We start from the raw sequence: 20,518 nt of genomic DNA, 5'->3' as shown, positions 1-20,518 counted from the left end.
CCCAGGAACAGGCACCCATGGATTGTCAATTTCCTCGACCAAGCCCTTGCCGACTCGATTCAATTAACCCCCCATGAGATTGACCTCAGATTTAACAGGAAGGTCGTTGGATACACTTCCAAACGACAGTATAACAGGCGCAGGTAATAAATTCAAGTATATACAGGAAACAAGTCACACAGGCCAGAGAATGAGTGTGATAAAGTACACACTCATCTCGTACAAAATAAACAATCGGCAAAGACATTCAAACATGCATTTTCGGAGTAAAAAATGGAAATCTCCACGAAAACAGAAATCTGTCTGCGAAACAGGGCTCATGGGCAGTCAAGGGTATTTCGGTCATTTCACATGCTACAGTCTCGGATCGAGCTGAAATTTTGTAGACAGCTAGTTAACACCATTTTCTACAATTTTTATGTTTTAACCTAAGCCTGATTCGGCCTCTAACCTGCACGAATAAAGCTGGTCAGAACAGGGCAGATTGGAAACCCTATAACTGAAATTTTCGCACAAATTCTGAAATTTTTCGCAAACAACTACAACTAATACACAAGAGCTCCATTTAACACAAGTTAGAGCTATCAATCCAAGGCCAACCATAACCATCATATGAAAACAGAAAAATCCCCAAAAAAATCAGAAATTTATCTAACTCCACTTTAATCCATGAAATCTTCCATAAAACAACCTATTTAGCCACAAGAAGTCACTAATTTACCATTATTAGGAACAAAAAGTGAGTTTCCAAGCAAAATATCTTGACACCTCAAGAAAGGTAATAGCTTAGGGGTTCCTCCTCCAAAACAACTCCACCAATACCTTGAAACTCCCTTAGCAAGTCACTTTTGTGGACAAATTCAAGATTTAATCAGTTGGATTTCAAGATATAAGCAAGAAATGGAAGATAAAAGTTAAAACTTTCTCTCTTTTCTCTCCTCAAGAGGTTCGGCCAAGAGGATTTGAATGAAGATAATTTTTAGGTCAAAATTGAGGTTTTAGTAAAGGTAAAGAAAGTTAGTCAAAGTCCAAGTTCGAATAGGAAAGTGACACGTGGCACCTTTTATGCTTAAGGCTATCTTCTTGTCTCCCCATGGTTAATCCATCTAGGTAACCTCTAATCATCTCCTAACACCTAGTAATTAAATCGCTTTATGCACAACTTAACCTAATTGGCCGAATTTCTCTCACTTAACGCACTAGCGGGTCTCACGTCCAATATACACTCCTAATTTCTCATGAACTAACTTATACTAGAAAAATGATTTAAAAATTAAATTTACTAATAAAAATATCTATAAAATTAATATAATAAAGAAAATATAGAAAACGGGTGCAAAGGAATAAAATAATGCCTAAAATAAAGAATTTTTTTCCGGGTTCTCACACAAATCCCCCCTTCTTCTCTAGTGTCTTCTAAAAGATGTGGTTCCATAAGTGTCTTCTCGAATGTAAAGCCAAAAGTAGTTTCTTCCCAAAACCTTTCTCCTCAGATGTTTTGTGACAATAGTGTTGACGGCATTGTTTTTCCAAAGTAGAAGCAGACTCAAGCAGTGGCCTACTCTCACCTATCTTCCAAGCTTTCTGTGACGCCCCGAAAGAATGAGTGTGAGGATGTAGGTCTCTTTGTTGGAAAAACGGACGAGCGTGTCGTTTGAATTTGGGAAAAAAAAGAAAATTTCTTGGAGGCAAAATTTTGTACCGAATCCGGCCAGTTCTTGGTCGGATTGCTGGCCGGATTGTTGTTGGAATTTGAAAAAAAATAAGTTTCGCCACTGCCTTGAATCCGGCCAGATTCTGGTTGGATTGTGACGTGTCACAGGCGGCAACCAAGTTTGACTGGCTGTTTTCCTTCATTCTTATCTTGTTTCTTGGCTGAAATATCTTCCATTCTTGCTCCTTCTTGGCCGTACCTCATAGAGAGGAAAAGAGAGAAAAAGTTCTTCATTTTCTAGCTTCAATCCTTGCCCAAATCTTGAGTTTTAACCGGTGAAATCACAAACTACTCCGTACAAGTGTACACTAAAGAGGAATGAAGGTCTTGGTGGAGTGATTTTTGTAGAAGAAACCCTAAGCTACCATCTTTCCTAAGGGTCCAAGGTAACTCAACTAGAAATTTCCTTTTGTTCTTGATAATTGTATAGTAGTAGTTGTAGTGGCTAGACAACCTATTTTATGGAAGATTTTATGGTTTGAGGTGGAGTTAGCCAAATTTCAGATTTATTGGTGAATTTTCTGCTCTCATATGATAATTATTGGTTGGCCATGGAATGATGGCTTGATATGGTGTAAAATGAAGCTTTTATATGTTGGGTGTGGTTGTTTGCGAAAAATTTCAGTTTGTACGGAAAATTTTAGAGTTAGGGTTTCGAATTGGGGCTTAATTGTGAATGATCTTGGAGCTATTAATTGGCTCAAATTGAAGGGTATTAAGACCCTAATTAGGTGTGTTAATTAGCTTGTGAGTTATATGTGCAATTGTGGTTGGTTTGAGATGGAATATGGTGTTGAGTGTAGGAGGGAAAAACAGACAAATTAAGGGGAACTGCTGTCCAATCTTTGAGAGTTTTTGATTGTTTTAAGTTTAAGTTGATCTTGATTAATTTTATGGAAATTCTTGTGATTTGGAAGTTGGGAGGATAAAGTTCCATATTAGCGATATTTCTAGACTTTAGCTAAGTTATTTCATCGTTGATTTGGCATGTATATGATTAGTAGAAGCTATTCTAGTATTAAGGTGGAATTCTTAGCCCTTAATTGTGAATTAGTGATGGTATATGCAAAGGTTAGTTTAGAAGTGTAATTTCAGTCTTACCTTGTTTTTGGACTCAACTTGGACTGCAAATTTTTCTATGTTTGAGACCGAATAAGCCTTTGCTCAAAACATGAAAGTTGTAGGTAAATGAGTTAGATACCTACCTGCAAGAGTTCAGATCGATTGGAGTACTCTAGCATGTAAAATGACCGAAATACCCTTGAATGCCCATAAGCCCAGTTTCTCGGACAGTTTTCCGTTTTCTCTGAGATTTCGATTTGACCATGAAAATGTATGATTTGGCTTTGGAGGTCTTCATAAAAAATGTAGGCCTATGTCTTATCTTCGTAATACCATAAGATTCGTCTCAATTCGATAAGTGTAGCTTCAATTGTGATTAAAATGCCAAAAGATGATAAGGACTTGATGATTTTAGAATTTCTTTGCTTGACATGATATTTGTGATCTAGGGCTTGGACTTGATCACGGTACGGATGTGTGATGGGTGGTTGGTGAGTGATCTTAAATCTCCTTACCTACCAATTTGACTTAATTGAAATGTTTTATTGTATTTGAGTCATATCGAATCCAACGGTGTGGTTTGTGAGTGATTCCACAACTATTTCCAAAGTTACTCTTCGAGCTAATTGCATTGGTTACTTTTCGAACTAATTCTTGCATTGGTTACTCGATTGCATATCATTTGTGTTTGTGTGTGTGCCATGGCATGATTTGGCTCCATTGAGTTCTTGGGGAAATCTTGTGCTTAGAACCAACGTCTCTCCATTGTTTATTTGGAGCACCGATGCTTCCTTGTACTGTTTAACTTACTGGATCTGTTTGAGCGTTGGGGTTTAAGTATGGTGATTTCACTGGCTCACAAGAGCAATAAGCATACATTTGATCATTGATTCATGATATCATTTCAATACGCTATTGTGAAACTGGTTGATTTCTGATTTTACTGGACACTCGCTGAGCTTCTAGCTCACCCCAAAATAATTTTTCCTCCCCACAGGGCTCGAGGCAAATGAAGCATTTGTATTAAGTTCTCCAGGAAGCACGTGTAATAAGTTATTAGTGTGAATGGATGGTATATCTCATGTATAATTGGAATTCGAACTCGATTCACTTGTGTTATGGGAATTCGTGGAACTTTGGAAGATGTAATATTTGAGACTGATATTGTAATTGTAATTATATGAGAACTGAGGACTTTTGTCTTATTCAGGGAATTGTACCACTACTTGAGATTTATAATGTATGTAAGTATCTGTTCTAAGCTTGGGAAATGTATTTTGTTTATTAATGAGATTGTACCCTATGTTTTGGGATGTGAAGGTTGTAATTTAATTGAGGACTATAGTGAGTGAGTGAGTCCTGGCGAGAGCTGGGCAGGCGGTCCGCCGAACCCTTTGGTTCGCCTTAGGGGGAGGTGGGGCTGTCACAGTTGGTATCAGAGCTTAGGCTTCAGATCTCTGTAGTGTATCCTAGGCTAACGTTTAGGATGCCGGACTGTGCGACTGGTTTGAAAGTGGTAAGCGTAAGATATGACTTGGTTGCTCCCAAGCGTACACCAACCGATTTTGGTACTAGCGTTCGGCCTGAGTTATAAAGTTTCTTAGTTTTGGATTCTTGTACTTGAATATTCGATACTTTTCTGAGGAAATGCTTGTGAATTTGGAAGGAACGTGGTCTAGTGTATGAGGATGTGTGAGTTTGAGATAAGTTGTAATGGCACAGGTTGGAGCCCAGAGGATTTCGTAGTGTACTCGAGACTAAACCGAATGAGGACATTGAAATGATGACTGCTATCTTGGACTTGTCCAATAAGATTTTGGCTAGGGTTTTGATAGATTGTGGTGGTGGCCAGAATTGTTGAGAAAACTTCTGTTTTTGCATCCTTCTTCTAGTCTTCTTGTTTGATTAAGGTTTGCACCACCCGATTTGTAAGTGTTGAGATTTGAAATACTTGAACTGCCTGAGACCAACTAGGTTGAACTCATTTGAAACTTGAACTTGTTTTGGCAAGTGTGCTCTTACGTACACTTAATGGACCTGACTTAACTGAATATATGGTATATGATCTGTAAGTGGACTTGAATTCTGTGACTGGTTGAGAATGTGAGTTGCTGGGCATAGGCTAGGCGAGTGAGTTCTTATTCGTACTCGTGCACCGTGAACCTAAAGTATTTGGCTCTGCTTTTGAACTTATATGTTTGAACCCTGCTTTGACCCTGCTTTTGAACTTATTCGTACTCATGTGGTTGTAGACCGGCTACTACTCCTCTGTAGTAGTTGAACTGAACCTCTCTGGAGAGGCATTGCCTGTTGTGTTTTCAAGCACCACCATTCTTCTGGCGAGGCATGCCTATTGTGTTATCAAGCACCACCAGGGATGAAATCCTTGAACTGAGATTCTCTGGTGAAGTATAGCCGTTGTGCTAACTTGTTGTATTATCAAGCACCACCAGGGATGAAATTTTTGAACTAAGGCTCTCTGGTGAAGTATAGCCGTTATACTAACTTGTTGTGTTATCAAGCACCTCCAGGGACAAATACCTGAACTGAGATTATCTGGTGAAGTATAGCCATTGTGCTAACTTGTTGTGTTTTCAAGCACCACCAGGGATGGAATTCTTGAACTAAGGCTCTCTGGTGAAGTATAGCCGTTGTGCTAGCTTGTTGTGTTATCAAGCACCACCGGCGACAAATTTCTGAGACTTTTTGATGAAGTATAGCCGTGTGCTAGCTTGTTGTGTTGTCCAGCACCACCAGGGGTAAATTTCTGATCGGAGGCTTCGCTATGTCCTGAATTTCTTCCAAATATCTGGGACTTTGAGTCCAACTCAAGGCTAGTTGTTTGAATCGAGCCCTTTTGCATGTTATTTTGGTTACTTGTTTAGCTATCTGTTGGCCCGTTACAAGGTGATAAGTGGGATTGGAGTGATTCTTAGTACTTGACTGACTTTCGAGAACTATTTTGACTGGATTAGTACAAGTTGGAATGTCGAGAATGACATTCTTTTAAGGGGGAAGTTTGTGACGCCCCGAAAGAATGAGTGTGAGGATGTAGGTCTCTTTGTTGGAAAAATGGACGAGCGTGTCGTTTGAATTTGGAAAAAAAAAAAGAAAATTTCTTGGAGGCAAAATTTTGTACCAAATCCGGCCGCATATTCGGCCAGTTCTTGGTCGGATTGCTAGCTGGATTGTTGTTGGAATTTGAAAAAAAAATAAGTTTCGCCACTGCCTTGAATCCGGCCAGATTCTGGCTGGATTGTGACGTGTCACAGGCAGGAGCCAAGTTTGACTGGCTGTTTTCCTTCATTCTTATCTTGTTTCTTGGCTGAAATATCTTCCATTCTTGCTCCTTCTTGGCCGTGCCTCATAGAGAGGAAAAGAGAGAAAAAGTTCTTCATTTTCTAGCTTCAATCCTTGCCCAAATTTTGAGTTTTAACCGGTGAAATCACAAACTACTCCGTACAAGTGTACACTAAAGAGGAATGAAGGTCTTGGTGTAGTGATTTTTGTAGAAGAAACCCTAAGCTACCATCTTTCCTAAGGGTCCAATTTTCTTAGCAAGAAACTTCAAATAATGTGTTTTGCAATGATCATCAATACATATTGCAAATTCCTCAAATTCGTTTAAGGAGATTAATCATGCAACTCAATGTATGGCATTAAAACACATTTATAATAAAATAACATATACATGGAGGATATTTCAAAAATTCTCTCAAAGTTTCGAACTAAGAGTTGCGTTTGAGTAAGCGTATATTCTCGAAAACACTTTTAAGAAATATGGGTAAACATGCAAGTTCATATATGCATAAACTTCGATCCAACATTTTTATCACCCTTCACCTCTAGTTCGAGAGCTAATTCTAATGTTGCCTAAATCTCAGTCATTTTACTCTCCAATTCACAACAAATTTTCATTCTTAGTCTTAAGAAAAGATCCGAACTCAAGCTCTGCCTTATTTTCGATTCTCACGCGGGTTTAAGGTATACATACAAGTTGCAAATACATTTAGAATTAAAGCATGATTTTTTGAATATATCAAAAGTCATATTACAAGTCAAGAGATCACAAACAAGTCAAGTATGTCAAATATAGGACATAGACAACTAAGCGCCACAAAAACAAAAGTACATACAGGCAAATTACAAAAGACCTCACGGCGTGCACCACCCTTACTATCATAGGTAGGATCAAAATGAGAGAAATCATAAACCTAGTTAGGGTAAAACTAGAAGAATCCATGATACCAAGCCACATCATTCAAATAATTATAAATTCCAAATTCCATCCAAAACCTAAGCCACTTTCTACATTCTTAGCCTAAAACTTCCAACGAATACGAGCTTTTCTTACTAAATTCAAGATGAAAATCCTTATACAGACTAGGGTAATGAGTCAAACCAAAAGAAATGCAAAAGTGTCTCATTTCAAGCTCAACTACATTCCACTTCTCTCCGGTCAATATTGTCCCACACTTGGTTTAAATATTTTTCATCCAATGTATCACTTCTCTTACTACACAAACTAGACGTCCGTTGACCTCTTGCACTTGCTCTCGCAAAACATTAGTCCGTTCTTATTTCCCATAATGGAGATCTCAAGTCCAATACAAGAATCCTCTGTGCTCTGACCTTTGCCATCAGAACTTATCTCAAAACCACTTATGATTTTTTTTCACATTATAATACACGAGACTATATCCCTTCCGAAGTCACAAGTATTCCCTCAGGAAAAGTATTTAGTATTCAAGTACAAGAATCCAAAACTAAGAGAATTTACAACTCAGGCCATACGCTCCCAAGTGCAAATGAATAAAGATTAAGATCCCTACCTGACGTACATATCTATCTACCTCAAGTAGCATGATAAAGGTTTTACGCTTACCACTTTCGTAGTTCACAACTTACGCACAAGAAGAGCACTTAGTCCTTTATACATATTCACATAATTGGGACTATATCACCACTTGGCCCAAACTCACACTGCACAGAGACCACGCGAAGCTGCTCTGATTTTTATCCCTACAAGTAGTCACTTAACTTTCAAACCAATCCCATAGTCCGGCATCCTAAACTTTTAAACCTAGGATACACTACAAATATCTGAAGCCTAATCTCTGATACCAACTGTAACGCCCCAGTTCTCCCAAGGGCGAACCCAAGGGTATTGGCGGAACGCCTGCCCAACTCTCGCCAGGACTCGGTACTAATTCAATTTACACTCAATAATAATAACCAATCGATACTAAAAATCGAAGAGATAAAGGAAGGTTAATTCCTCAATAAACGTTCTAGTCTTACATCATAATCTACCAAATTACTTTACATTCCCAAAATATACAGCTTCCAAAATTTTTTTCTAAACAAATACATTCACAATTCTAATCAAGTGAAGCATCAAGTAAGCTTCTCCAGAATTCCTCCCATTCAGCTCCTGTTAAGGAAAAACAAATCTAACGGGGTGAGTGGATGCTCATGAGGCCAAGAAAACATGCAAGGTGTGAGAACCCGTGGATTTTCTTATTTTCTAGACTTTATTTTATTTAATTGCATGTTTTTTCTATATTTTCTTTATTAGGAAAATTTTCTAGATAATTTTTATGAGTAAATATAGTTCTAAAATTATTTTCCTAGTATTAGTTAGTTTTTGAGAAATTAAGAGCGTATACCGGATGTGGGACCCACAAGTGCGGTAAGTTCGATAAAATTCGGCCAATTAGCTTAAGTTGTGTATACCGAGTTTAATTTATCAGGTGTTAAGAGATAATTAGAAGTTACCTAGATGGATTATCATTGGAGAGACAAAAGGATAGAGTTGCATTAAATAAGGGTGACAAGTGTCACCTTGTGATTAATTCTTGACTTTGACATCTTACTTACCTTTACTAATTAATCAAAATTGACCAAAACATCATCTTCTTTCTCCCTCTCTTGGCCGACTTTCTTGGAGGAAAAAGAAGAGAAAACTTCCAACTTCTTTCTTCAATTTCTTGCCTTGATCTCACAAACCAACCGTTAAAACTTTGATTTGCTCCATAAAAACCTTTCCCTTGGTAGGATTAAGGTGAGTGGTGAAGTGGTTTGAGGAGCAAAGGTGCTAAGTTGCTTCCTTTCTTGAGTTTACAAGGTGAGTGGTTAAGGAATCTTTCCTTTGATCTTGATAATGTTCAATTAGTGATTGATAGTAGTTGAATAAGTGATTTTGTGGAAGAATTCTTGACTTTTGGTAGAGATTGGTGAATTTTATATTTATTCTTGATTTTTTTCTATTTTTATATGTTTAGTATGGTGTGGCTATGGATGATGGCTTGGGATAGTCTAGAATGAAGCCATAGTGCGTAAATTGTACTTAATTGCGAAAAATTTCCATGTTGTGCAGAAAATTCCAGATTAGGGTTTCAATTTCCCCTATTCTGTCCGGTACTGTTACCCCTAGTTAAAGGCCGAATTGGCCTTAGTACAAAACATAAAAGTTGTAGAGAATGATGTTACCCCTGCTGTCCTGTTTCTGTCCGAAACTGATAATCAGCTTATGTAATTGGTTAGTTTGACCAGGAATACTACTGAATTGATTGTCGATATCTTCTGAAGAATTATACCCTTGTATCTTAGCTTTCAAATGGCTTTGGAATTACCTGAATCGGAGTTGTGTGTGCTGATATATGCTTGAATGAATCAGGACTGCTAGTTGAATTTCACAGTGAGCTTCAAACTGAAAAATCTGGGGTTGTTTTGGTAAATTTGACCTAGTTAGGGTGAGAACTGGACTACGTAGTCTTCATCAAAGTTATAGCCCTCTGTCTTAGCTTCGAAACGGTATAACTTTCACTTCAATCCAATAAGCGTTGTTTCGGTTATGTCCGATACGCTAAGTAGCGGTGAATCTGCTTTTTTGGTTCCTTAGCTTAAAGCTTATTTCCGGTCATTTTCCTAGCTAAATCTTGTACTTGGATGACTTTGAGCCTATTGAACGGCTGTTGTGATGAATTTATATTGTGTATGACTTTGGGATTGATTGAGGAAAATAATGAAGCCATAAGTGGCTGGAAAATAGGTAAATACAAAGGGCGTGCTGCCCAAATTTACACTCGAGGATTAGGTAACAATTTGAGAGCAAATACCATATGAACAATCTAGGATATTTGCGTCCTCTTTTATCGAGGTATATAAGGTCGGATCTGGCCGAAACTTGTACACTTGGAAAAAAATGAAATTTACCACTAATAGAAATACGTTTTCTTCATTTCTTCGACTCAAATGGATATTTCAAAGTTTTACGAGCGAGCATGAGTTTTCCAAATATTTTACTCATATCCTTTGGTTTAAATGTACTCTTTTCACTTTCAAAATCATATTTATACTTTGTACTAGTAGTATTTGAATTGTCTTCGATTCACCTAACTTTTGCTGGAGGAACTGTAATATGTTCTCTGGATTAACCTTAGGGTTCATCGGTGATTGAGAGGGTTACTCGGAAAGATATTCTGGACGTTATTTCACCTTAATAGGTGAGTGTACCACTCCCCTGGATTGTTGTTTAATTGGTTTCTCTATACTTGAAATTTGTGACATGGATAAATGTGAACTCTATTATTTTGAATGAACGAGGGTGTACTTTATCATACTCGTTCTCTTGCCTGTCCTGTATAAACTGAAATCTATTACTTGTACCTGTTATGAACTTGAACCTGTTACTTGCACTTGTTATGATGTCGTTTGAAAGTGAGTCCAGCTACTTTCTGGTTAAACCTGAGCTCAACTTCATGGGGAGTTAATTAAATCGAGCCATGCAAGGGCTTGGTCGAGGAAATTGACAATCCATGGGTGCCTGTTCTTATGGAATCTTTGAGTATTGAGACTCTTGATTCCGGTATACTCGAGTATTACCATTCATGTTCCTGTTTGGCGTTCGGGCTCGGTAAGGGGGTATGTTTGGTGAACGGGATTTTTGCCATTAAAGTGGTGTTCTACGGGACTGGTTCCTTCATTTGAACGTTGACGGAGGGTCAACGAGGCTAGATCAAGTATTGCAACGGGGATTTGGCTCCTGAGAGCCACCTGTATCCTTTACATTGTGGTGTTCTTTCATCTCTTGTATTTGATGTGAATATGTGCCTTAAAAGTGATTTTTCATGAGTTCTACTGTTACTACCGTTTATACTTTTGGTACCTCATTGAGCTTTTAGCTCACCCCGTCCCGTTATCCTTGTTTTCCTTACAGGGAACCGTCTTTTGGACCAATGATCATTTTGAAGAATGAATTGGACCTGTATAAACACCCTGTTGTATAGCTCCATGGAAGTTAGAAACCTTAAATGTATCTTAATACAATGTTTCCTTTTGGCTTGTAAACTTACTACTATGTATATTTTGAAGTGTTTCCTCATGTTTATGTGACATATATTTGAGCATGTACATTCTCTTATGTTAAACAAAGTGTACTGGTACGGGGATGGACTGTGACGTAGCAGTGGCTCTTCCATTTCATTTTGATTTTCGTGGGAACGCTGTACCAAAGATTGATTGTATCTTTTACTTTGGCTCATTAGGTTCTGAATGTTACCTTTTTGAAGTTCTTTTGAGTGTTTGGAAGGGTTTATGTCTGTTCCAGATCCGTAGTCCCAGCGAGAGTTGGGCAGGCGGTCCGCCAAAACCTTTGGTTCGCCTTAGGGTGAGGTGGGGCTGTCACAGGTTGTATCAGAGCCGCTTCGCGTGGTCTCTGCGCGGAGTGAGTTTGGGGCCAAGTGGTGTTGTGGTCTCGCTCATGTGAATGAGCGTAAGGGACTAAGTACTCTTTTGAGCATAAGCTATGAATCACGGTTTATTATATGGTTCAAAACATTATTCTGGTACCTGGAGACTATAGATACGTATGTCAGGTAGGAATTACAAATGTAGATGATTTACTCTTGGGACTGGCCAGCTCGAGTGGTGAATTATCTTATTTTGGATTCTTGTGCCTGAATACGAAAATGGATGAAAGCCTAGGTTAGAAATGAATTGGGCGAATTCGAAATGTGATTCTACGGAACTTGATATGATGTGTTAGGGTATCATTAAGGATGATTGACCCTGCCTAGGGATGATTGTGGACGGAGCCTAGAGAAAGAAAGCTGTTGGTTGGTCGCTTGTGTACCATTGGCCTAGTTAGTATATAGTTCTTTTAATGACTTTCATGCGATTCCTTCTGCTTGTATCTGACTGACTGTTACTGTGTGATTTATCTGCTAAAGATATGCTATATGTATATTGTCTGCTTTTATCACTTGTACCTGCATACTTTGTTTTAATATGGTATTCGCGCTTCAACCCTAAACTGGTTAAGTCAAATCGAGAGTACTCGTAGTGGACGGGGCCGGGGGCGTGGAACCTCAAATGAAGGAGAAAATCGGGAACCAACACCTGGACCTAATCCTGAAGCTGGAATGGATCCTAGCATTCAGGTGGCTGCTGCCATCCAACGTATGACTGACCTTTTGGCTCACGTAATAGAACATCAGGGCCAAAATCCTAATCATCAGTCGGGAAACCCTGGTAATCACATAGAGGGTGAGGATAAAGACCTCGAAAGATTTCAGAAGTTCTCGCCACCGAAATTCCAGGGAGGGCCAGACCCTGACATGGCCGAGAGATGGCTAGAGAAGATGATTGATATATTTGTCTGGTTACATTATACTGAGAAGCGACAGGTCACATTTGTTGTCTTCCAACTGGAGGGAGCAGCCCGTTCTTGGTGGAATATCATAAGATTGAAATGGGAAAGAGAACAAACCCCAAGGACGTGGGTGAATTTCATGAGAGAGTTCAACACGAAGTATTTTCCACCTCTGATCCAGGAAAAGAAAGAAGATGAGTTCATTAGACTCCGCCAGGGAACTCAAACCGTCGCCGAATATGAGAGCCAGTTCACCAAGTTGTCCAAGTTCACTCCCGAGTTAATTGTGACTGAGCAAAGGAGGATAAGGCGTTTTGTCCAAGGATTAAACGTTGAGATTCAAAAGGACCTGGCTGTAGCCCAACTCAATACCTTTAGTGATGTGGTGGAGAAAGCTCAACGAGTTGAAAGCGCGAGATTTCAAGTTAGAAACTTTCAAGCTAAGAAAAGGGAATTTTCTAGAAGTAGCTCAGAGCAAGGAGATAAGGGTACGCCTCCTAATATTGGAAGGGGAAACGGGGGAGAACAATTACCGAGGATGTCAAGTGGTGCCTCACAGAGAGGCTCAGTCTCCGCTTCCCGTGGTCCCTGCGGGTACTGTGGGAAGCCGAATCACATGGAGGATGTCTGCTGGAAGAAAGGAAGAAAGTGTCTGCGTTGTGGGAGCGCGGATCATCAAATCGCAAGTTGCCCAGGCCGATCTCGAGAAGGGAGTAGGAGCCAGCAGCCAACTACGACCAACCCTGACCAGTCAAAGAGGGACAAAAATGGATCGGAAGTATCAGCTCGGGTGTACTCCTTAGAACAACATCAAGTCTCTGACCCATTAGAGGACGTGGAAGGTAAGATTCTGGTATTCCACCGTTTGCCCATTAGAATGGTGTATCAGAATTACAATTTGGGAAGGAAGAAGAAACTATACCAAAGAATTCAATGAGCCTGGCCAGTGAAGGGGTACAGATCTGTTGGCTAAGTATGATGCTCAATTTAATCGTGAGAAGGAAGTAGTAAAATTTTTGTATCCCGGAGAAGGCGATGATAAGGAATTTCGAGGACGAAATTCTTTTAAGGGGGAGAGAGTGTGAGAACCCGTGGATTTTCTTATTTTCTAGACTTTATTTTATTTAATTGCATGCCTTTTCCATATTTTCTTTATTAGGAAAATTTTCTAGATAATTTTTATGAGTAAATATAGTTCTAAAATTATTTTTCTAGTATTAGTTAGTTTTTGAGAAATTAAGAGCGTATACCGGATGTGAGACCCACTAGTGCGGTAAGTTCGATAAAATTCGGCCAATTAGCTTAAGCTGTGTATACCGAGTTTAATTTATCAGGTGTTAAGAGATAATTAGAAGTTACCTAGATGGATTATCATTGGAGAGACAAAAGGAGAGAGTTGCATTAAATAAGTGTGGCAAGTGTCACCTTGTGATTAATTCTTGACTTTGACATCTTACTTACCTTTACTAATTAACCAAAATTGACCAAAACATCATCTTATTTCTCCCTCTCTTGGCCGACTTTCTTGGAGGAAAAAGAAGAGAAAACTTCCAACTTCTTTCTTCAATTTCTTGCCTTGATCTCACAAACCAACCGTTAAAACTTTGATTTGCTCCATAAAAACCTTTCCCTTGGTAGGATTAAGGTGAGTGGTGAAGTGGTTTGAGGAGCAAAGGTACTAAGTTGCTTCCTTTCTTGAGTTTACAAGGTGAGTGGTTAAGGAATCTTTCCTTTGATCTTGATAATGTTCAATTAGTGATTGATAGTAGTTGAATAAGTGATTTTGTGGAAGAATTCTTGACTTTTGGTAGAGATTGGTGAATTTTATATTTATTCTTGATTTTTTTCTGTTTTTATATGTTTAGTATGGTGTGGCTATGGATGATGGCTTGGGATAGTCTAGAATGAAGCCATAGTGCGTAAATTGTAGTTAATTGCGTAAAATTTCCATGTTGTGCAGAAAATTCCAGATTAGGGTTTCAATTTCCCATATTCTGCCCGGTACTGTTATCCCTAGTTAAAGGCATAATTGGCCTTAGAACAAAACATGAAAGTTTTAGAGAATGTTGTTTTATAGTTTCCTGCAAAATTTCAGCTCAATCGAAGTAACGTAGCCTGTGAAAAGACTGAAATACCCCTACTGCCCTGTTTCTGTCCGAACTGATAATCAGCTTCTGTAATTGGTTAGTTTGACTAGGAATACTACTGAATTGATTGTCGATGTCTCCTGAAGAATTATACCATTGTATCTTCCTTTCAAATGGCTTTGGAATTACCTGAATCGGAGTTTTGTGTGCTGAGATATGCTTGAATGAATCAGGACAGCTAGTTGAATTTCACAGTGAGCTTCGAACTACAAAATCTGGGGTTGTTTTGGTAAATTTGGCCTAGTTAGGGTGAGAACTGGACTACATAGTCTTCATTAAAGTTATATCCCTCTGTCTTAGCTTTGAGACGGTATAACTTGAACTTCAATCCAATAAGCGTAGTTTCGGTTATGTCCGATACGCTAAGTAGCGGTGAATCTACCTTTTTGGTTCCTTAGCTTAAAGCTTATTTCCGGTCATTTTCCTAGCTAAATCTTGTACTTGGATGACTTTGAGCCTATTGAACGGCTGTTGTGATGAATTTATATTGTGTATGACTTTGGGATTGATTGAGGAAAATAATGAAGCCATAAGTGGCTGGAAAATAGGTAAATACAAAGGGCGTGCTGCCCAAATTTACACTCGAGGATTAGGTAACAATTTGAGAGCAAATACCATATGAACAATCTAGGATATTTGCGTCCTCTTTTATCGAGGTATATAAGGTCGGATCTGGCCGAAACTTGTACACTTGGAAAAAAATGAAATTTACCACTAATAGAAATACGTTTTCTTCATTTTTCGACTCAAATGGATATTTCAAAGTTTTACGAGCGAGCATGAGTTTTCCAAATATTTTACTCATATTCTTTGGTTTAAATGTACTCTTTTCACTTTCAAAATTATATTTATACTTTGTACTAGTAGTATTTGAATTGTCTTCGATTCACCTAACTTTTGCTGGAGGAACTGTAATATGTTCTCTTGATTAACCTTAGGGTTCATCGGTGATTGAGAGGGTTATTCGGAAAGATATTCTGGACGTTATTTCATCTTAATAGGTGAGTGTACCACTCCCATGGATTGTTGTTTAATTGGTTTCTCTATACTTGAAATTTGTTACATGCATAACTGTGAACTCTATTATTTTGAATGAACGAGGGTGTACTTTATCATACTCGTTCTCTTGCCTGTCCTGTATAAACTGAAATCTATTACTTGTACCTGTTATGAACTTGAACCTGTTACTTGCACTTGTTATGATATCGTTTGGAAGTGAGTGCAGCGACTTTCTGGTTAAACCTGAGCTCAACTTCATGGGGAGTTAATTAAATCGAGCCATGCAAGGGCTTGGTTGAGAAAATTGACAATCCATGGGTGCCTGTTCTTATGAAATCTTTGAGTATTGAGAATCTTGATTCCGGTACACTCGAGTATTACCATTCCTGTTCCTGTTTGGCGTTCGGGCCCGGTAAGGGGGTTTGTTTGGTGAACGGGATTTTGCCGTTAAAGTGGTGTTCTACGGGACTGGTTCCTTCATTTGAACGTTGACAGAGGGTCAACGAGGCTGGATCAAGTATTGCAACGGGGATTTGGCTCCTGAGAGCCACCTGTATCCTTTACATTGTGGTGTTCTTTCATCTCTTGTATTTGATGTGAATATGTGCCTTAAAAGTGATTTTTCATGAGTTCTACTGTTACTACCGTTTATACTTTTGGTACCTCATTGAGCTTTTAGCTCACCCCGTCCCGTTATCCTTGTTTTCCTTACAGGGAACCGTCTTTTGGACCAATGATCATTTTGAAGAATGAATTGAGCCTGTATAAACACCCTTTTGTATAGCTCCACGGAAGTTAGAAACCCTAAATGTATCTTAATACAATGTTTCCTTTTGGTTTGTAAACTTACTACTATGTATTTTTTGAAGTGTTTCCTCAGGTTTATGTGACATATATTTGGGCATGTACATTTTCTTATGTTAAACAAAGTGTACTGGTATGGGGATAGACTGTGACGTAGCAGTGGCTCTTCCATTTCATTTTGATTTTCGTGGGAACGTTGTACCAAAGATTGATTGTATCTTTTACTTTGGCTCATTTGGTTCTGAATGTTACCTTTTTGAAGTTCTTTTGAGTGTTTGGAAGGGTTTATGTCTGTTCCGGATCCGTAGTCCCGGCGAGAGCTGGGCAGGCGGTCCGCCAAATCCTTTGGTTCGCCTTAGGGTGAGGTGGGGCTGTCACAGGTGGTATCTGAGCCGCTTCGCGTGGTCTCTGCGCGGAGTGAGTTTGGGGCCGAGTGGTGTTGTGGTCTCGCTCATGTGAATGAGTGTAAGGGACTAAGTACTCTTTTGTGCATAAGCTATGAATCACGGTGTATTATAGGGTTCAGAACATTATTCTGGTACCTGGATACTATAGATACGTATGTCAGGTAGGAATTACAAATGTAGATGATTTACTCTTGGGACTGGCCAGCTCGAGTGGTGAATTATCTTATTTTGGATTCTTGTGCCTGAATACGAAAAGGGATGAAAGCCTAGGTTAGAAATGAATTGGGCGAATTCGAAATCTGATTCTACGGAACTTGATATGATGTATTAGGGTATCATTAAGGATGATTGACCCTGCCTAGGGGTGATTGTGGACGGAGTCTAGAGAGAGAAAGCTGTTGGTTGGTCGCTTGTGTACCATTGGCCTAGTTAGTATATAGTTCTTTTAATGACTTTCATGCGATTCCTTCTACTTGTATCTGACTGACTGTTACTATGTGATTTATCTGCTAAAGATATGCCATATGTATATTGTCTGCTTTTATCACTTGTACCTACATACTTTGTTTTAATATGGTATTCGCGCTTCAACCCTAGACTGGTTAAGTCAAATCGAGAGTACTCATAGTGGATGGGGCCGGCGGCGTGGAACCTCAAATGAAGGAGAAAAATGAGAACCAACACCTGGACCTAATCCTGAAGCTGTAATGGATCCTAGCATTCAGGTGGCTGCTGCCATCCAACGTATGACTGACCTTTCGGCTCACGTAGTAGAACATCAGGGCCAAAATCCTAATCATCAGCCGGGAAACCATGGTAATCACATAGAAGGTGAGGATAAAGACCTCGAAAGATTTCAGAAGTTCTCGCCACCGAAATTCCTGGGAGGGCCAGGCCCTGACGTGGCCGAGAGATGGCTAGAGAAGATGATTGATATATTTGTCGCGTTACATTATACTGAGGAGCGACAGGTCACATTTGCTATCTTCCAACTGGAGGGAGCAGCCCGTTCTTGGTGGAATATCATAAGACTGAAATGGGAAAGAGAACAAACCCCAAGGACGTGGGTGAATTTCATGAGAGAGTTCAACACGAAGTATTTTCCACCTCTGATCCAGGAAAAGAAAGAAGATGAGTTCATTAGACTCCGCCAGGGAACTCAAACCGTCGCCGAATATGAGAGCCAGTTCACGAAGTTGTCCAACTTCACTCCCGAGTTAATTGTGACTGAGCAAAGGAGGATAAGGCGTTTTGTCCAAGGATTAAACGTTGAGATTCAAAAGGACCTGGCTGTAGCCCAACTCAATACCTTTAGTGATGCGGTGGAGAAAGCTCAACGAGTTGAAAGCGCGAGGTTTCAAGTTAGAAACTTTCAAGCTAAGAAAAGGGGATTTTCTGGGAGTAGCTCTGAGCAAAGAGATAAGGGTACGCCTCCTAAGATTGGAAGGGGAAACGGGGGAGAACAATTACCGAGGATGTCAAGTGGTGCCTCACAGAGAGGCTCAATCTCCGCTTCCCGTGGTCCCTGCGGGTACTGTGGGAAGCCGAATCACACGGAGGATGTCTGCTGGAAGAAAGGAAGAAAGTGTCTGCGTTGTGGGAGCGCGGATCATCAAATCGCAAGTTACCCAAGCCGATCTCGAGAAGGGAGTAGGAGCCAACAGCCAACCACGACCAACCTTGACCAGTCAAAGGGGGACAAAAATGGATCGGAAGTGTCAGCTCGAGTGTACTCCTTAGAACAACATCAAGTCTCTGACCCATTAGAGGACGTGGAAGGTAAGATTCAGGTATTCCACCGTTTGCCCATTAGAATGGTGTATCAGAATTACAATATGGGAAGGAAGAAGAAACTATACCAAAGAATTCAATGAGCCAGCCCAGTGAAGGGGTACAGATCTGTTAGCTAAGTATGATGCTCAATTTAATCGTGAGAAGGAAGTAGTAAAATTTTTGTATCCCGGAGAAGGCGATGATAAGGAATTTCGAGGACGAAATTCTTATAAGGGGGAGAGAGTGTGAGAACCCGTGGATTTTCTTATTTTCTAGACTTTATTTTATTTAATTGCATGCCTTTTCTATATTTTCTTTATTAGGAAAATTTTCTAGATTATTTTTATGAGTAAATATAGTTCTAAAATTATTTTTCTGGTATTAGTTAGTTTTTGAGAAATTAAGAGCGTATACCGGATGTGAGACCACTAGTGCGGTAAGTTCGATAAAATTCGGCCAATTAGCTTAAGTTGTGTATACCGAGTTTAATTTATCAGGTGTTAAGAGATAATTAGAAGTTACCTAGATGGATTATCATTGGAGAGACAAAAGGATAGAGTTGCATTAAATAAGTGTGACAAGTGTCACCTTGTGATTAATTCTTGACTTTGACATCTTACTTACCTTTACTAATTAACCAAAATTGACCAAAACATCATCTTATTTCTCCATCTCTTGGCTGACTTTCTTGGAGGAAAAAGAAGAGAAAACTTTCAACTTCTTTCTTCAATTTCTTGCCTTGATCTCACAAACCAACCGTTAAAACTTTGATTTGCTCCATAAAAACCTTTCCCTTGGTAGGATTAAGGTGAGTGGTGAAGTGGTTTGAGGAGCAAAGGTACTAAGTTGCTTCCTTTCTTGAGTTTACAAGGTGAGTGGTTAAGGAATCTTTCCTTTGATCTTGATAATGTTCAATTAGTGATTGATAGTAGTTGAATAAGTGATTTTGTGGAAGAATTCTTGACTTTTGGTAGAGATTGGTGAATTTTATATTTATTCTTGATTTTTTTCTGTTTTTATATGTTTAGTATGGTGTGGCTGTGGATGATGGCTTGGGATAGTCTAGAATGAATCCATAGTGCGTAAATTGTAGTTAATTGCGTAAAATTTCCATGTTGTGCAGAAAATTCCAGATTAGGGTTTCAATTTCCCCTATTCTGCCCGGTACTGTTATCCATAGTTAAAGGCATAATTGGCCTTAACACAAAACATGAAAGTTTTAGAGAATGTTGTTTTATAGTTGCCTGAAAAATTTCAGCTTAATCGAAGGAACGTAGCCTGTGAAAAGACTGAAATACCCCTACTGCCCTGTTTCTGTCCGAAACTGATAATCAGCTTCTGTAATTGGTTAGTTTGACTTGGAATACTACTGAATTGATTGTCGATTTCTCCTGAAGAATTATACCATTGTATCTTCCTTTCAAATGGCTTTGGAATTACCTGAATCGGAGTTGTGTGTGCTGAGATATGCTTGAATGAATCAGGATAGCTAGTTGAATTTCACAGTGAGCTTCGAACTACAAAATCTGGGGTTGTTTTGGTAAATTTGGCCTAGTTAGGGTGAGAACTGGACTACATAGTCTTCATCAAAGTTATATCCCTCTGTCTTAGCTTCGAGACGGTATAACTTGAACTTCAATCCAATAAGCGTAGTTTCGGTTATGTCGGATACGCTAAGTAGCGGTGAATCTGCCTTTTTGGTTCCTTAGCTTAAAGCTTATTTCCTGTCATTTTCCTAGCTAAATCTTGTACTTGGATGATTTTGAGCCTATTGAACGGCTGTTGTGATGAATTTATATTATGTATGATTTTGAGATTGATTGAGGAAAATAATGAAGCCATAAGTGACTGGAAAATAGGTAAATACAAAGGGCGTGCTGCCCAAATTTACACTCGAGAATTAGGTGACAATTTGAGAGCAAATACCATATGAACCATCTAGGATATTTGCGTCCTC

This window comes from Coffea arabica, chromosome 6e (assembly GCF_036785885.1).
Source record: "Coffea arabica cultivar ET-39 chromosome 6e, Coffea Arabica ET-39 HiFi, whole genome shotgun sequence".
Classification (NCBI taxonomy): Eukaryota; Viridiplantae; Streptophyta; class Magnoliopsida; order Gentianales; family Rubiaceae; genus Coffea; species Coffea arabica.
The sequence above is the reverse complement of the archived record's forward strand: the minus strand, read 5'-3'. Positions refer to the sequence as shown.